Raw genomic sequence first — 14,567 nt, 5'->3', positions numbered from 1 at the left:
TTTCAGCTGTTATGATGTCTATCTTTTTTGTAGTTGTTTATCATATAAACTGTTTTCAGATGTTGCATGACTTATGTATCTACTTCCTGTTTGGGTTGTTTTCCTCGATGAGGAGCCCAGGAAATAGATGCATTGTTTTTACCTTTCCATGGAGACGCTCAAACTTATGTTAAAACTGGTATAATCTGATTTTGTTGAGCTGGAGACGGGGGCTACTTTCCTCGATATGAGGTGGTCCACATTTTCAAAACAGTGGTATATCTCTTTACGCATGGTTTTGGACAGGAAAGGCAGTCACTTCCTATAGAGATCTATGATTTTCAAATCATAGAGCAAACTGAATGCTTCGGCATATACTATGTAACTTTTTATTTTGTTATAAAAAGTTCGATTTTTTCTTTGGAAAAAAATAAAATAAAATATAAATAAACGAGAAGTATGGTAAATAAATAAAACATCTTTTCATATTTACTTCATAAACCTCTTTATACTTACTAACATTCAAAAAATAGGTTTTATTTAGGTGACGCCTATTGGTCTAATACCATGGGCCAAATTATTATTAATACCATACAAAAAAATATTATTAACCCTAATATTAAGATTAAAAGATTAATATCACGAGAGAGGAGGCAGGCGGGATGAGCGCTAGCAGACAAGAGTGACAGGGTTACGGTCTGGTTTAGGCTGGAGGCTGAGCGCGCAGACCTGCCAGGGCAGCGTCTCTCAGTTTGCTGGCACGGGTCGGGTTAGGTTACAAGGAAAAAACCAGTGAGGGAGAACCTTGTGATATCGCCCTGAACGGAATGGGAGAGTCAAGGGGGGGGGGAGAGATCCCCTCCTTCAGAAACGTGGTCATGGGAGAAACAAGTACGGAAGGAGAGCAACATACGGAACGGGAAAATCAAGTCCCAGTAATGGGCAACTTATGGCAGAAACGAATGAGAGGAAAATGCTTACCGAGGGCCCAAAAGCAGCCTAGGTATGTTGTTCCCCATAATAAATTGGAGGAATATAACTGCTATATGAAGGATCATGCTCTAATCTGTCGTTTTGTTGGGTATTGGCCGTCCGAGCGAGAACTCTACAGATGGATTGCTCAGCGCTGGAGACCTAAGGGGCAGATAGATCTCAAACTTGGTGCTCAAGGTTTCTTCACAGCAATATTTTCGAATTTAGAAGACAAGAATAGAATCTTCGAAGAGGGTCCCTATTTCCTGAACAATGCGGGGTTATTCATGAAGTTTTGGGAGGAGAGATACAATCCTGAAAAGGAGAAAATGCTTGATGCACCAGTCTGGGTTAGGTTATTCGGGCTTCCTGATGAGTTCTGGGAGCCGGGGATCTTGGAAGGAATAGGCAACACGATTGGCAGCTTTGTCAAAATTGCAGAGGCCACGAAAAGAGGTAAATATAATGCCTATGCGAGAATCTGCGTTTACATAAACTTGGCTAATCCCCTCCCGGAAAATGTTGAGGTTGAGTACCATGACGAAGTCTGGAAACAGCCAATTGATTACGAACATATCCCTTTCCGATGCCGAATATGTCACGAGTATGGCCATTTATATCGGCAATGTCCCCTTAATAAAGAGGAAGAAAGCAGGAAAAGTCAGGCGAATCAATCGAGAACCACCGGGAGAGCGGAGGATCCAGAGAGAGGATTTCAACAGGTAGTCAGGAAAAGAAGACCGAATAAAGAAGGACCAAAGACTCAATCCCAAAAGCAACCCAGTCAAACAAAAACTCAGAACAAATTTCAAGTATTGCAGAGCGAAGATGAAGAGTATGAAGTAAATCTGGAAGACGATGAGGATCCAGAAAATAGCCCAATGGAAATCTCAGGAGAGGAGAAAGGGAAAGGAACAACTATCAGCAAAGTCAACAAAGGAAAAACAGAGGAAGAGGCAACAGAAGCAGATGTAGTGGCTCTGATGGAAGTGGAAAACCAGCCTGAAACTGAAGCAGAAGAAGAGAAAATCATGAGAAGGCTGATCCAGGAGTGGAAGTATTTAGACAGCAGATTCATACCTGAAGACCAAAGGCAGCTATACAAGGAAGTATTCCAGAAATACAAAGCGAAAAAAGGAGAACCCCCGGATGCTCCAGCAATGTTAGAGAGTGAGCAAGGGAGTGAAGATAAAGGAACAGGCATCTCGGGCAAAAACAGCAGAAAGAGAGGCCGGAAACCAATGAGTGAAACGATCCAGACGGTGGGAGAGATATTGATAAACTCAGGTAAGGTGATACCTCTGTCGGAGGTATTCTTCCCCTCCTATAAAAAGTTTTAAATGATAGTTGTCAGTTGGAATATTAGGGGTTTGAATAGTAGAGGTAAGCAAAGGTATATGAAGGATAAGTTACAAAAAGAAAAACCTAGTATTCTGATTTTACAGGAAACAAAGATTTTGATTCACCAACTTGAAGACATCATAGAAAAAAGTAGGTTACCATATCAGGTGATGGGGCAAGATGCAACGGGCTTTGCAGGAGGACTCGCAATCCTGTGGAACCCAAATGACATTTCTATAGATAACTGGGTGAGTATGAGGGGAATCCTTTCTGGACTGGGAAGGGTTGTGGGAACCAATCATCAGGTAGTTATTTCAGGAGTTTATGGCCCCCCGACCCCTGGGAATAAGGAACAGTTCATTAACGGTGTTAAAGCGATCCGCAATCTGTACCCTGAAGCTGCTTGGATTATTGGTGGAGATTTCAATCTGATCAGATCCATGGAAGAGAAAAAAGGAGGGATTAGAAGGAGGGATCACTTTATGGACAGATTTAATGAGATGATAGAAGAGCTCCGGCTAGTGGATATCCAAACCATTAACGGGATATACACTTGGAACAATAGAAGGGGGGGCAAAAAGCAAATTGCCTCCAGGTTAGATAGATTTTTAGTGTCTGAAGCCATAATGAATAAAGATGTTTTTGTGGAAGCCAAGATCATTCCAGCGCTGGGCTCTGACCATTGGCCGATTCGATTAGAGATTGACATCAAAAAGATTCAGGGAAAAAGGCCTTTCCGATTCGAAGCCTTCTGGTTAAGGGACCCAGAGTTCATCAAGAGAATCGAGAAATGGTGGAAACAAAGTAATAGTCAGGGCAGATGCAAAATGCAAACGTTCCAGCTAAAATTGAGAGAGTTGAAAGGCAAAATCAAGAAATGGAACAAAGAGGAATTTGGCAACATTTTGGAGGATAAACAGAAGCTGGAAGGGGAAATGACTGATCTCCAACAGAAGATAATTCTAGAAGGAAGAACGGAAGAAAGCGCTCTCAAGGAAGGGGTAATCCTTGGTAGATTGGAAGAGAGGAGGAAGCAAGAGGAGATCCTATGGCGCCAAAAATCTAGGATAAAATGGCTGAGGGAGGGAGAACGAAACACTAAATTCTTTCATCAGGCCATGGTCAAGCACAGGCAGGGAAACAGAATACTATCAATCAAGGACAGAAATGGGGAAAGAGTGGTTGAACAGAATGAAATTGAACAAGTATTGACAGATCACCATAAAGAAATTTTAACCGAACCTCCTGGTGACAGGACGAGAGCCATACAAGAGATCTGCTCTGCTATCCCTAGATTGGTCACAGAGGACCAAAATAAAGCGCTCATGAGGGCCGCGACCCTAGAGGAGCTGGACGAAGTTGTGAAGACAATGAAGAAAGGGACAGCCCCTGGACCGGACGGCTTCACTGTGGACTTTTACCAGGCTGGTTGGCACTTCTTGGGACAAGAAATTCTGGAGCTTGTTGAGGAATCAAGAATAAATCAAAAGGTATGGCCAGCTCTTAACTCTACCTTTTATGCTCTTATTCCTAAGGGAGACAACCTGGAGGAGGCTAATGGCTTTAGACCTATAGCTCTGTGCAATGTCATTTACAAAATAATCACATCCTTGATTGCCAAACGATTAAAACCTCTTTTAAACAACTTAATCTCGGCTGAACAAACGGGTTTCGTTGAGGGCAGGCAGATACTTGATGGTCTTGTTGTAACTCAGGAGGTGATCCACTCCTTGAAAGCTAAAAAGCAAAAAGGTATGATGGTAAAATTAGATTTATCCAAAGCTTATGATAGACTAAACTGGAAATACCTTGCTACAGTCCTGGAAAGATTTGGTTTTCACCAAAGATGGATTGCTTGGATCCACAATCTGATATCCACTCCTCATTTCTCTATCCTGGTTAATGGAAGCCCCTCAAAAACTTTCAATGCCTCCAGAGGGATTCGTCAAGGTGATCCGCTGTCCCCTTTTTTATTTATCCTAGCTGCTGAAGGACTAGGGAGATTCATCAAACAAGAAAGAACAGCAAATAGAATTAAAGGTTTGCAAATTTGGGGAAACAATTTGCCCCTGACCCATCAACAATTTGTTGATGACATTATGCTGTTCGGGGAGCCAACGGTAAGAGAAGTCCAAAATTTAAAGAGGATCCTTGATCTATTTTCAGCTGCCTCGGGATTAGAAATCAACAAAGAGAAATCCTGCGTTTTCATCTTCAACACAATAGAACAGGTCAGATCCCACCTAATCAGAATTCTGGGATTCAAAAGGGGGGAATTACCCACTAAATACTTGGGTAATATTCTTGACTTCACTTCTAAAAAGTTGAAAAACTGGCAGGGAGTGTTGGACAAGCTTAACAACAAAATTGCCAATTGGACGTTCAGAGTTCTGAATATTGCTGGAAGAGTTATTCTTGCCAAGTCGGTTCTTCAGGCTATCCCTATCTATCCTCTCTCGATTATCGCTGCCCCTGCTGGGGTTTGTGCAAAAATCAGAGAAATTATCCGAAAATTCATATGGAGTGGAGCTGATAAAAAGAAAAAGTGGGCTCTGGTCTCTTGGAATCAACTCATCGAAAGAAAAGAACAAGGAGGGTTAGGATTAAGAGACCCAGAAATTCTAAACAAGGTCCTGGGAGCCAAGCTATGGTGGAGATGGCTTAGTGGAGGAAGCGATCTTTGGAAAACTATTTGGAGGACTAAATACAGAATGCCCAACTCTCCGGTTGATATCTTAAGACTACAAGAAATTCCCCGAGGCTCCACTATTTGGGAATTAGCCTCTCAAAACAGAGATCTGATTGACAAGCACACTTTCTGGGAAATCAGAGGAGGGTCAGAGGCAAACTTCTGGGAAGATAGCTGGCAACAACGAGAAAGGCTAAACAACATTCAAATCCTTCTCCAAGTCCGTGACAAAACTGCAGGGAACAGACCGAAAGTAAAGGATTATTGGAAAGAAAATGATACGCCGGAAGGTTGGAGGGTCTGGGAGGAGCCGACAAAATGGGATCAGGGTTTTAATTCTGATATCCAAGATGCTTACCGAAAAGAAATGGGATCAAGGAAACTCAGAGTTCGCCAGGGGCAAGATATACTTCGGTGGGGGAGTTCAATGAAGGGGACTTTCTCTACCAAAGAGGCCTATTTTCTAATGGGGTCTCAAAATGGAGAAGTCAGGAATTGGGATTGGAAGTCTATATGGGAATCCAATTGGTGGCCTAAGGTGTCTATTTTTGTCTGGCTAGCCACAAAGAATAAAATTTTGACATGGGATCGTATCCGCAAGAAGGGGTTCAATGGCCCCTCACAATGCCATCTATGCAACAATGACGAGGAGGATAGAGATCATCTGCTGATTCGATGTCCATATACTGAACGACTATGGATATCGACTAAACAATTGTTCAACAAACCAGGGTTCAACATTAGAGAATTTAAGGATACAATCTTTCAGTGGAATAAGGAAACTTTCCATTGCCGGGTTGTCCAGAGGGCTTGGAACCTGATATCTACTTTCATTCTCTGGACGGTTTGGAAAGAACGGAATAGGAGGATATTCCAGAATGGGGCTAAACCTTCAGAAGTTGTTTGGACACAGGTGGTAGAGTATACAAGGGAGACCATCCTAGTTGATAAATGGGAAAGTGATGACTGGAAGACTACTCCGGAAGAACAAGGTATTCTGAACAAACTTAATTTAAAACTGGAAATGGTTCACTACAAATGCTCGGCCAGCAATGATATGAGAACTCAGAGTCCAGAGAAATTCTCGTACCCGAGGGATCAATTTATGAAGCTCAACTTTGACGGGGCCTCGAAGGGCAACCCGGGAGACGCTGGATTTGGAGGGATCTTTAGAGACAGTAACAATCAAGTGAGGTGGATCTATGCCGAATGGGGGGGACAAATGACCAATAATGAGGCTGAGTTTTGGGCCCTGCATCAAGGTTTACGAATTGCCATTAGGAATGGCTATACCAACCTAGAAATTACAGGGGATTCGCAGTTGGCTGTAGACATGTTGAGGAGACTCAACAATGGACAAGGATGGGAGAAAGTAACCAAAAGTTGGAGGACTGCAGGCATCGTCCAAGAAATAGCCAGTTTGATTAAACGCATAGACTACAGCATCATAAGTCATGTGCGGCGAAAAGGGAATCAGGTTGCAGACTGGTTGGCGAATCGAGGCTGCAATGGACGTGGTAGTTCAATTGATAGTCAGTGGAGAGCCATTGAAAATAATCAGGAGTGGAAGGAGCTGGCAGACCTCATCAAGATGGATCATGCTCAAGCCACGGAGGATAATGCGCGGTCTAGCGGATCGGACTAATAGGGATTCGTGGAGAGTCAGATGTAAGATTAGGATGAAATCAGGTTTTATCGAAATCATCATGCCAGACAGCAGGACGAAGGACTTAGCTCGGGGTGACAGTACTGCGGTGGCAGGTGAAACGGTTGGGAATCAGTTCACCCAATGCGAGGTTATTATTGCCAGTTCTATGACTGGAGGTGGAGACGGCTCATCAGGATTCACAGCAGAAGGAATGAATAATGACAAGACGGCAGGGAGTAGTGGCTCACCGGAGAGTGACCAGCGGTACTTGATAACCGGTATCTCTTGCGTCCCCGCGGCAAATGATACTCTTTATAATCGAAGCGGGTTGATGGTGAAGGATTTACGAGAGGTCACTATTTGGGCAAGAGGGGCGGGCTACATTGAGAAGCATAAAACAGCAGCGAACAGTCCGGGAGACCAGGGATTGAAGAGGGACGAACCCCTGGGAATTATGGAGACTAGGCAGAGACAGCGACAGGCGATGGAGCACCAGGGCGTCGGGGAGGAAACCAGCGATAGAAAGGGCAAGAACCTCATGCAGGAGGAGCCTTCCTTCTCTGTTTGGGAGGTTCAGGACGAATCGGAGGATGACATCATCCCGGATGTGACTACGGAAAGCGGACGCCAGCATGAGCACCTGGTTGAGGAAGGAACTGAGCAGGCGAACGCGAACCCTGCGGGCGCTGAGGATATGACGTTTAGGCGTTATGGGTTGAGGAAGCGCGGAACGGGTGATGACAAAGGTGAGGACAGGGCCAGCAAGAGAGCCCGTGGTCGAAAAGGCCAGGGAAAGGAGGTTGGGGAAACGTCCAGGCGGGGCCCGGGAAGGAGCAGGAAGATGAAAGAGACTGTGACGGACCGTGTGCGCAAAGCCGAACAGGCTTTCCTTCGCTTTTCCAACCAGGCGGTTCGTAAGGTAATGCAGAAGCTTGAAGAAGAAGCCACCCAAGACCAGTCTGATGAGGAAGTTGAAGACTGGACTTTCCTGCTGCATGACCCGGGTCAAACCAGAGGTCGCATGTCCCTTTATAAACAGTCCCTTCATCTCTACTGGGTGATGAAGGGAATCCTGGCCAAAGCGCTGCTGCAAGTGGCGAAGGAGATGGTGAATTTGGCTAAAGGAAGCCCAGACATCCGTCTGGAACTGAGTTTTCTGAGAGTTGCCATGCTGAAACAAGATGAAGCTATGATGAGGATGGAGGAGAATCTGAACACCATCCAGAACATGCTAACTCGGGACCAGCCGGAGCAAGCGGAAGAGGCGCTGCAGCAACCTGCAAAGGACCATGATTAACTCAAGATATGTTTAGAACTGGCAATAATTTTTGTGGTTTTAGCTCTGTTTTTGTCAAAGATAGGAGAATGCATATCATTCAAGGCAGTAGCTTTTGTAATAGTTTTAGTAAGTTTCAGGATTGCATCGTCTATTTAGCAAATTCCATTAGACTATGGACATATTTTTTTTGGGCTGCTATCAAGAATTACAGATGGCATTATGACCTGGTTTCCCCTAGAGGGCGGGCATATACTGTTTTATGAACTGATGTAATGTTCTTTTTGATCGAAGTAATAGAATGAGCACCACCTTAGCCTACAAAAAAAAAATATTAAAAGATTAATATTATTATTATTAGTAAATATAGTATTCATATTAACATATTATAATATTAATATTGTTAAATTTATGTTGTAGCAGCTACAACCACCTTCCAAAATTTTGGCCTGCGCCAATTTCGAAGCCTCCCTTGAGAATTTCACTTGATGACTACACACACGCGGGTTCACTCCATGAACTCATGTGAGTCCTCGCATCTGCCTTGCTTGTTCATTTCATTCAAGTTTTTGCACGCTGGTGTCTAAGTGATGCTTGCGACCGTTTTTGTATGTGCTTGTTGTGTTCGTTATGAAAGCATTTGTCGCACTCACACACATAGTCGCGTTCACATTGAAGCTTTGTCAATGAGGAAAAAAATTCACATCATTCGGGATCTAACGGCACTAGGGAATCGAAGAAAGTCGATCTGGATCAAAGAAAAAAGAGAAAATTTAAGAAGCTCTCCCTATGTGGGTATTTAGAGACTGAACTGAACTCTTGGTTCTCTGAAGCTATAGAGGAGACATTGTATCCTACTTTTGATACAAGACATGCAATCAGATCATTTGAATCCATTTAGGAAGCTCCTTCCCAAAATCTTAGAGAATCATATCCCAGCGCTCCAATTCCTTAACGAGGGTTATGTCTCTTAAACATTAGGGGCCTGGGATCTGCCAATACAATTTGATCCCTCGAACACTGTATATCCACAAATGGGCCATCAATTATGCTACTCCAGGGAACGATGTTGACTAAGGAGCGAGCACTGGAGATTCTTCTCAAGATCTCTCCAACAAGACATGGTTGTGCCACTAGCTCACAGGGACATTCTTGGGGACTTGTTGCTATCTAGAACCCCACATTTCTCCTTTCTTGCATTTAGATTCCATGTTGACATTATATTGTTTGGTTATTGTAGGGGATGGAGTCACACATTCTGTATTATGAATGTTTATGCCCCATACAACAACCACAAAGTTTTTTGGGAATTGACGGACTCTTCTAACATTCTAGACATCAATCCTATGATCATGGCAGCAGATCTAAACTTTGCATTGGATTTCCGCGAGTGTTGGGGACACATGTCCATAATGGATTTGTTATCTCCTTTCCTTATTGATCTATTCAACCGAAAAGCCCTCAAAGACATCGCCCGTCCCCTTATGCCCAACCTGGAGAAATGACAAAATAGGGGCAGAAGGCATTGCTAAAATATTAGACAGGCTCTTTGTGGATTCTCTCCTGTGTCAAAGGATGATCAATATTAAATCATGGTCGCTATTCTCTGAAATCTCATACCATGATGGTATCTTCTCGGAGTGGCTAGATGCATTGCAACATGGCAATTTACCCTTTAAATTCAACCATATATAGGCCAATGAACCTGAGTTCAAGAATCTGGTCCGCAATTCTTTGTCCACTCCGATTATATTACTCTAGAAGACCCCATAAGTCTTATAATACTCAAACTAAGGAGGTTAAAACAACAGATAAATCTTGGGTTCTTAATCAGTGGAATGCTCAGTCAGGAGTTGTATTCTATTGAATATGAAAATTCCCTCCTTATCGACTCGATTGCTCCTGTATATTCTCTGCACAACAACATCTTGGGTCTCAGAGGATTCAATATTTCCCTAATGAATATGAATCTGTGGAGGGAATTCAGGGAAAGGGGCCTATGTCAAACCATTATGTTCACTAAATACATCCACTTTCAGAGCTTGAAGGAATGTGATAAGGTAGCGGGTGCCCTCAAATTCCAACGCATCATATTTCTGGCGTAGTCTTTAGACATATTGTTTCGTGGCTCTGCAACAACCTACAGTGGTTGGTGGGTGATGGGCAATAAATTCTAGTTGGTAGGGATGCGATTAAGGGCATGTTAGGCTGCCATGTATTATCAACACCCTTGATTCACACACTTAACTTGCAGGGAATTCAAAATTTGGTCAGCCTCAAAATGGACAATCATGCTCCTTTTTCTCCCCTCGTTTGGCCTCATGCTAGAGAGATCGATATACCAAACAACTTGGCTAAAGAATGTGAATCTTTCCATTGTCTTCGAACACAAGCGGGCATCTCATTCTCTCAGCATCCATATTAGCTAGTCTGGGGTGGGTGGATATTGAATGAGCGGATTGCAGCCAAGGAAGTGTATGATTACATTTCTTCTAGCATCCACCCTCCTCGCCTCATGCGCTGCACCACAAATTTCAAGGTTTGGGAAGTCCCTTTGAAAATCAAATGCTTCACGTGGTTTGTTTTATACAACCGCATCTTAAGTTGGGGCCATTTGTTATAAAAAGGGTTTGTGGGGCCTGGTAAATGTTCCCTATGTCGAACTACCTTTGAGAATTGCTCCCATCTATTTCTGCGTTGCCTCTTCGTTGCTGCCATTTTGATTAAGGTCCCTCTCCTCTTTGGTATCAATGTCCATTCTCACCTCTCCTCCATCCATGCTTAAGTTGGGTCCTAGTCTCTCCAAGCCAAAGCTTTGAAGGCATTCCTCGATAACTCAAAACAAACAGATCTTTGAAGGTATTCCTCCCAACTCAATCATTGCATCCCTCTGGATTGTGACATTATTTATGGAAGTTGGTCCCTGGACTCCAAAAGCCACTTCTAGATCCACTTCATTTGTTGATTTGGTGGGAAGATTCTCGAACTGCTACTTTGATGGTGCTTCCTCGAGTGGGGTTTGTGGTAGTGGAGTGTTTCTCAATCTAGACCCCTCTATCCATTATAGATTCTATTGGTTTGTTGGTGTTGAAGACAATAGTCGGGTTGAGTTGCTTGCATTATGAGGAGCCCTCCAATGCTCCAAATGGTTAGATTTAGACCAAAACCTGATCGTCGGGGACTCCCTCTTAGTGATCTAGTGGGCTCAGGGCTGACATGCTTTCGAGGTAACCTCACTTTATAATTGGGCTAGTTGATCACAGAGCTGAAGTTTTCCTTTTTGGAGGTCTCTTTCCAACATGTCTGCCACAAGCAACTCTGAAGCTAGCTTACTTTCAAAGTACGGGGCGGCCATGATTCCTCGGTACATGTTCTTCAAGGGTCTCCCCAGTGGTTCGATTTGCGATTTGCGGGCAACGGAAGTTCGAATTCTAATCTGTGTCTCCTTGTTGTCTTATTTTTGTCTTCTGGATTTTGCATGTATTGTAGTCTTTTCTCTGTTCTACTGTAACTGTTCTATTGTCCCTACTTTTTGTTATATTGGGATTAAGGGGAGAGAGGGTGTATTTTACAAGTTACTTGTTGATAATAGCACATGTACATACTAGTTGGAAGGTTGGATGAACCTTCCAAATTCAAAGAGGCTTGAGAGCATATAGGAGCACCCAAATCTTAGTTAGGGTGAAAATAACTTTTGGGATGTGCTAGTCATGTCACATTGGTTTCTTCCATTCATGAAGTCAATATTAGGTTGTGCAGTGGACACACCTTCCTACCTTGTCTTGGAGCCCTTGTTGTGTAAAACATCTCCCCTTGGAACTTGGAATGTTTACCCTTAAAATGGAGTGCTTAACTTGTATGAGCCTACATGTGTTTTTATTATAGGTCACTTCAAAGGGCATTTGTCCACATCATATTGTTAGATTCCCTTACCTCCCATATATAAAGATAATGGAGATAGTCTCTGTTAATATCATTATGTTCATTCTTATTTCACTCTTTTGTAAAAATGTGATTTTAGTGCACTAGTCATCTTCTCTCTTTAGTTTCACTTGTGCATGGTGTGTCTCTCTCTTGGAGTCACTAGGGGTGCTTCATGTAGTCATGAGGGCTTCATGATCTTCTCTCTAAAGTTTCATTTCAACATGGTGTCTCTCTCATGGAGTTACTAGGGCTTCATGATCTTCTTGGAGCAAATTTAAATTAAAACATCCATGGACATATAAAATTAAGATTTTGAGATGAAACCCTAAGTGTATGATTAAAAAGAAGAATGCAACATATGGATTTGGTAGACATCTCTTAAAATTGTTAACTATGGCCAAACTCCATGCAAGTCATCTTATTTATGGCAGCTGATATTTTTCTTGGACTCTTCTCATCGAGAAGTGTAGGAATGATCTAAAGATCATCCGATTCCGATAAGTATTCATGGAGTTATGAATTTATTTGTGTTATAAGACAATTCGTCAAGGTCGACCAACAACCAAATAAACCCCACGTGCTCAACGTTTTAGTATAAAAAGAGATGACTTGATAGTCATTTCTACACACACTTCTATCTTGATTTCTCTCCACTTGTCTTGGGTTTTAGTGGAAGAGAAATCTAGGAGTGGAAGCTCTAGACGTTGGAGGAAAAGAGGTTGCCCTAGCCATAGCAAAGAAGGCAGCCCTAAACGTTGTTCTAAGGCAGCCCTAACGCTATCCTAAAGGCAACCTAAACGTTGTTCTAAGTCAGCCCTAAATGTTGTCCTAAAGGTAGCCCTAAACATTGTTCTAAGGCAGCCCTAAATGCTGTCCTAAAGGCAGCGCTAAACGTTGTTTCTCATCGAGAAGTGTAGGAATGATCTAAAGATCATCCGATTCCGATAAGTATTCATGGAGTCTTGGGTTTTAGTGGAAGAGAAATCTAGGAGTGGAAGCCCTAGACGTTGGAGGAAAAGAGGCTGCCCTAGCCACAGCAAAGAAGGCAGCCCTAAACGTTGTTCTAAGGCAGCCCTAACGCCATCCTAAAGGCAACCTAAACGTTGTTCTAAGTCAGCCCTAAATGTTGTCCTAAAGGTAGCCCTAAACATTGTTCTAAGGCAGCCCTAAATGTTGTCCTAAAGGCAGCGCTAAACGTTGTTTCTCATCGAGAAGTATAGGAATGATCTAAAGATCATCCGATTCCGATAAGTATTCATGGAGTTATGAATTTATTTGTGTTATAAGACAATTCGTCAAGGTCAACCAGCAACCAAATAAACCCCACATGTGCTCAACGTTTTAGTATAAAAAGAGATGACTTGATAGTCATTTCTACACACACTTCTATCTTGATTTCTCTTCACTTGTCTTGGGTTTTACTGGAAGAGAAATCTAGGAGTGGAAGCCCTAGACGTTGGAGGAAAAGAGGTTGCCCTAGCCGCAGCAAAGAAGGCAGCCCTAAACGTTGTTCTAAGGCAGCCCTAACGCTATCCTAAAGGCAGCCTAAACGTTGTTCTAAGTCAGCCCTAAATGCTGTCCTAAAGGCAGCCCTAAATGTTGTCCTAAAGGCAGCCCAAAACGTTGTTTCTAGGTACAGTTTAGAGATGCAAAGATGCACGGACAGCAAGGCTACATAAGTGCTGCAAAGATGCATGGACAGCAAGGATACATAAGTGTTGCAAAGATGCATGGACAGCAAGGCTAGATAGCGTTGCAAAGATGCATGGACAGCAAGGCTAGATAGCGCTGCAAAGATGCATGGACAGCAAGACTAGATAGTGCCGTAAAGATGCATGGACAACAAGGCTGCATAAGTGCTGCAAAGATGCATGGACAGCAAGGATACATAAGTGTTGCAAAGATGCACGGACAGCAAGGCTACATAAGTGCTGCAAAGATGCATGGACAGCAAGGATACATAAGTACGGTTTAGAGATGCAAAGATGCATGGACAGCAAGGCTACATAAGCGCTGCAAAGATGCATGGACAGCAAGGATACATAAGTGTTGCAAAGATGCATGGACAGCAAGGCTAGATAGCTTTGCAAAGATGCATGGACAGCAAGGCTAGATAGTGCTGCAAAGATGCATGGACAGCAAGACTAGATAGTGCCGTAAAGATGCATGGACAACAAAGCTACGTAAGTGCTACAAAGATGCCTGGACAACAAGGCTACATAGTGCTACAAAGATGCATGGACAACAATGACATTGTGGCATGGCAGCAAAGGTACATGGTGCTGCAAAATCATTGGACAACACAATGATGGGACAACATCTTGTTCTGACAGCACAATGATCAATGATATTGTGACATTGTGCAATAGAGATACATGGGACATCTAGTATTTAGTGCAGCAAGTTCATGGTGCTGCAATAGTATGGTACATGGGGCAACAACAACAAGAAGGTACAACAAGCATAGTGCTGCAAGCACATTGGGGCAACAGTATGGTACTTGGTGCAGCAAGCACATGGGTGACAACATGGTGCTACAGTGGCACAAGGTATAACAGTGCTAAGCACTGGGACAACAATGCCGTATAAGATGCAGCAGTATGATGTGTACAACAAGGTCATAAAGTCCAGCATTGTGATGATGGGTGCAGCATGGTGCAGGGTGACGACGAGATGCAGCACAATGATAGGTGAAGGAGTCACCTTGGAGAATCAATTAAAGCAGCATGTCTTCAACT

This window comes from Pinus tabuliformis, chromosome 1_1 (assembly GCF_031772625.1).
Source record: "Pinus tabuliformis cultivar Carrire ecotype Pingquan chromosome 1_1, CPIR1, whole genome shotgun sequence".
NCBI lineage: Eukaryota > Viridiplantae > Streptophyta > Pinopsida > Pinales > Pinaceae > Pinus > Pinus tabuliformis.
This window is presented reverse-complemented; position numbering follows the sequence as displayed.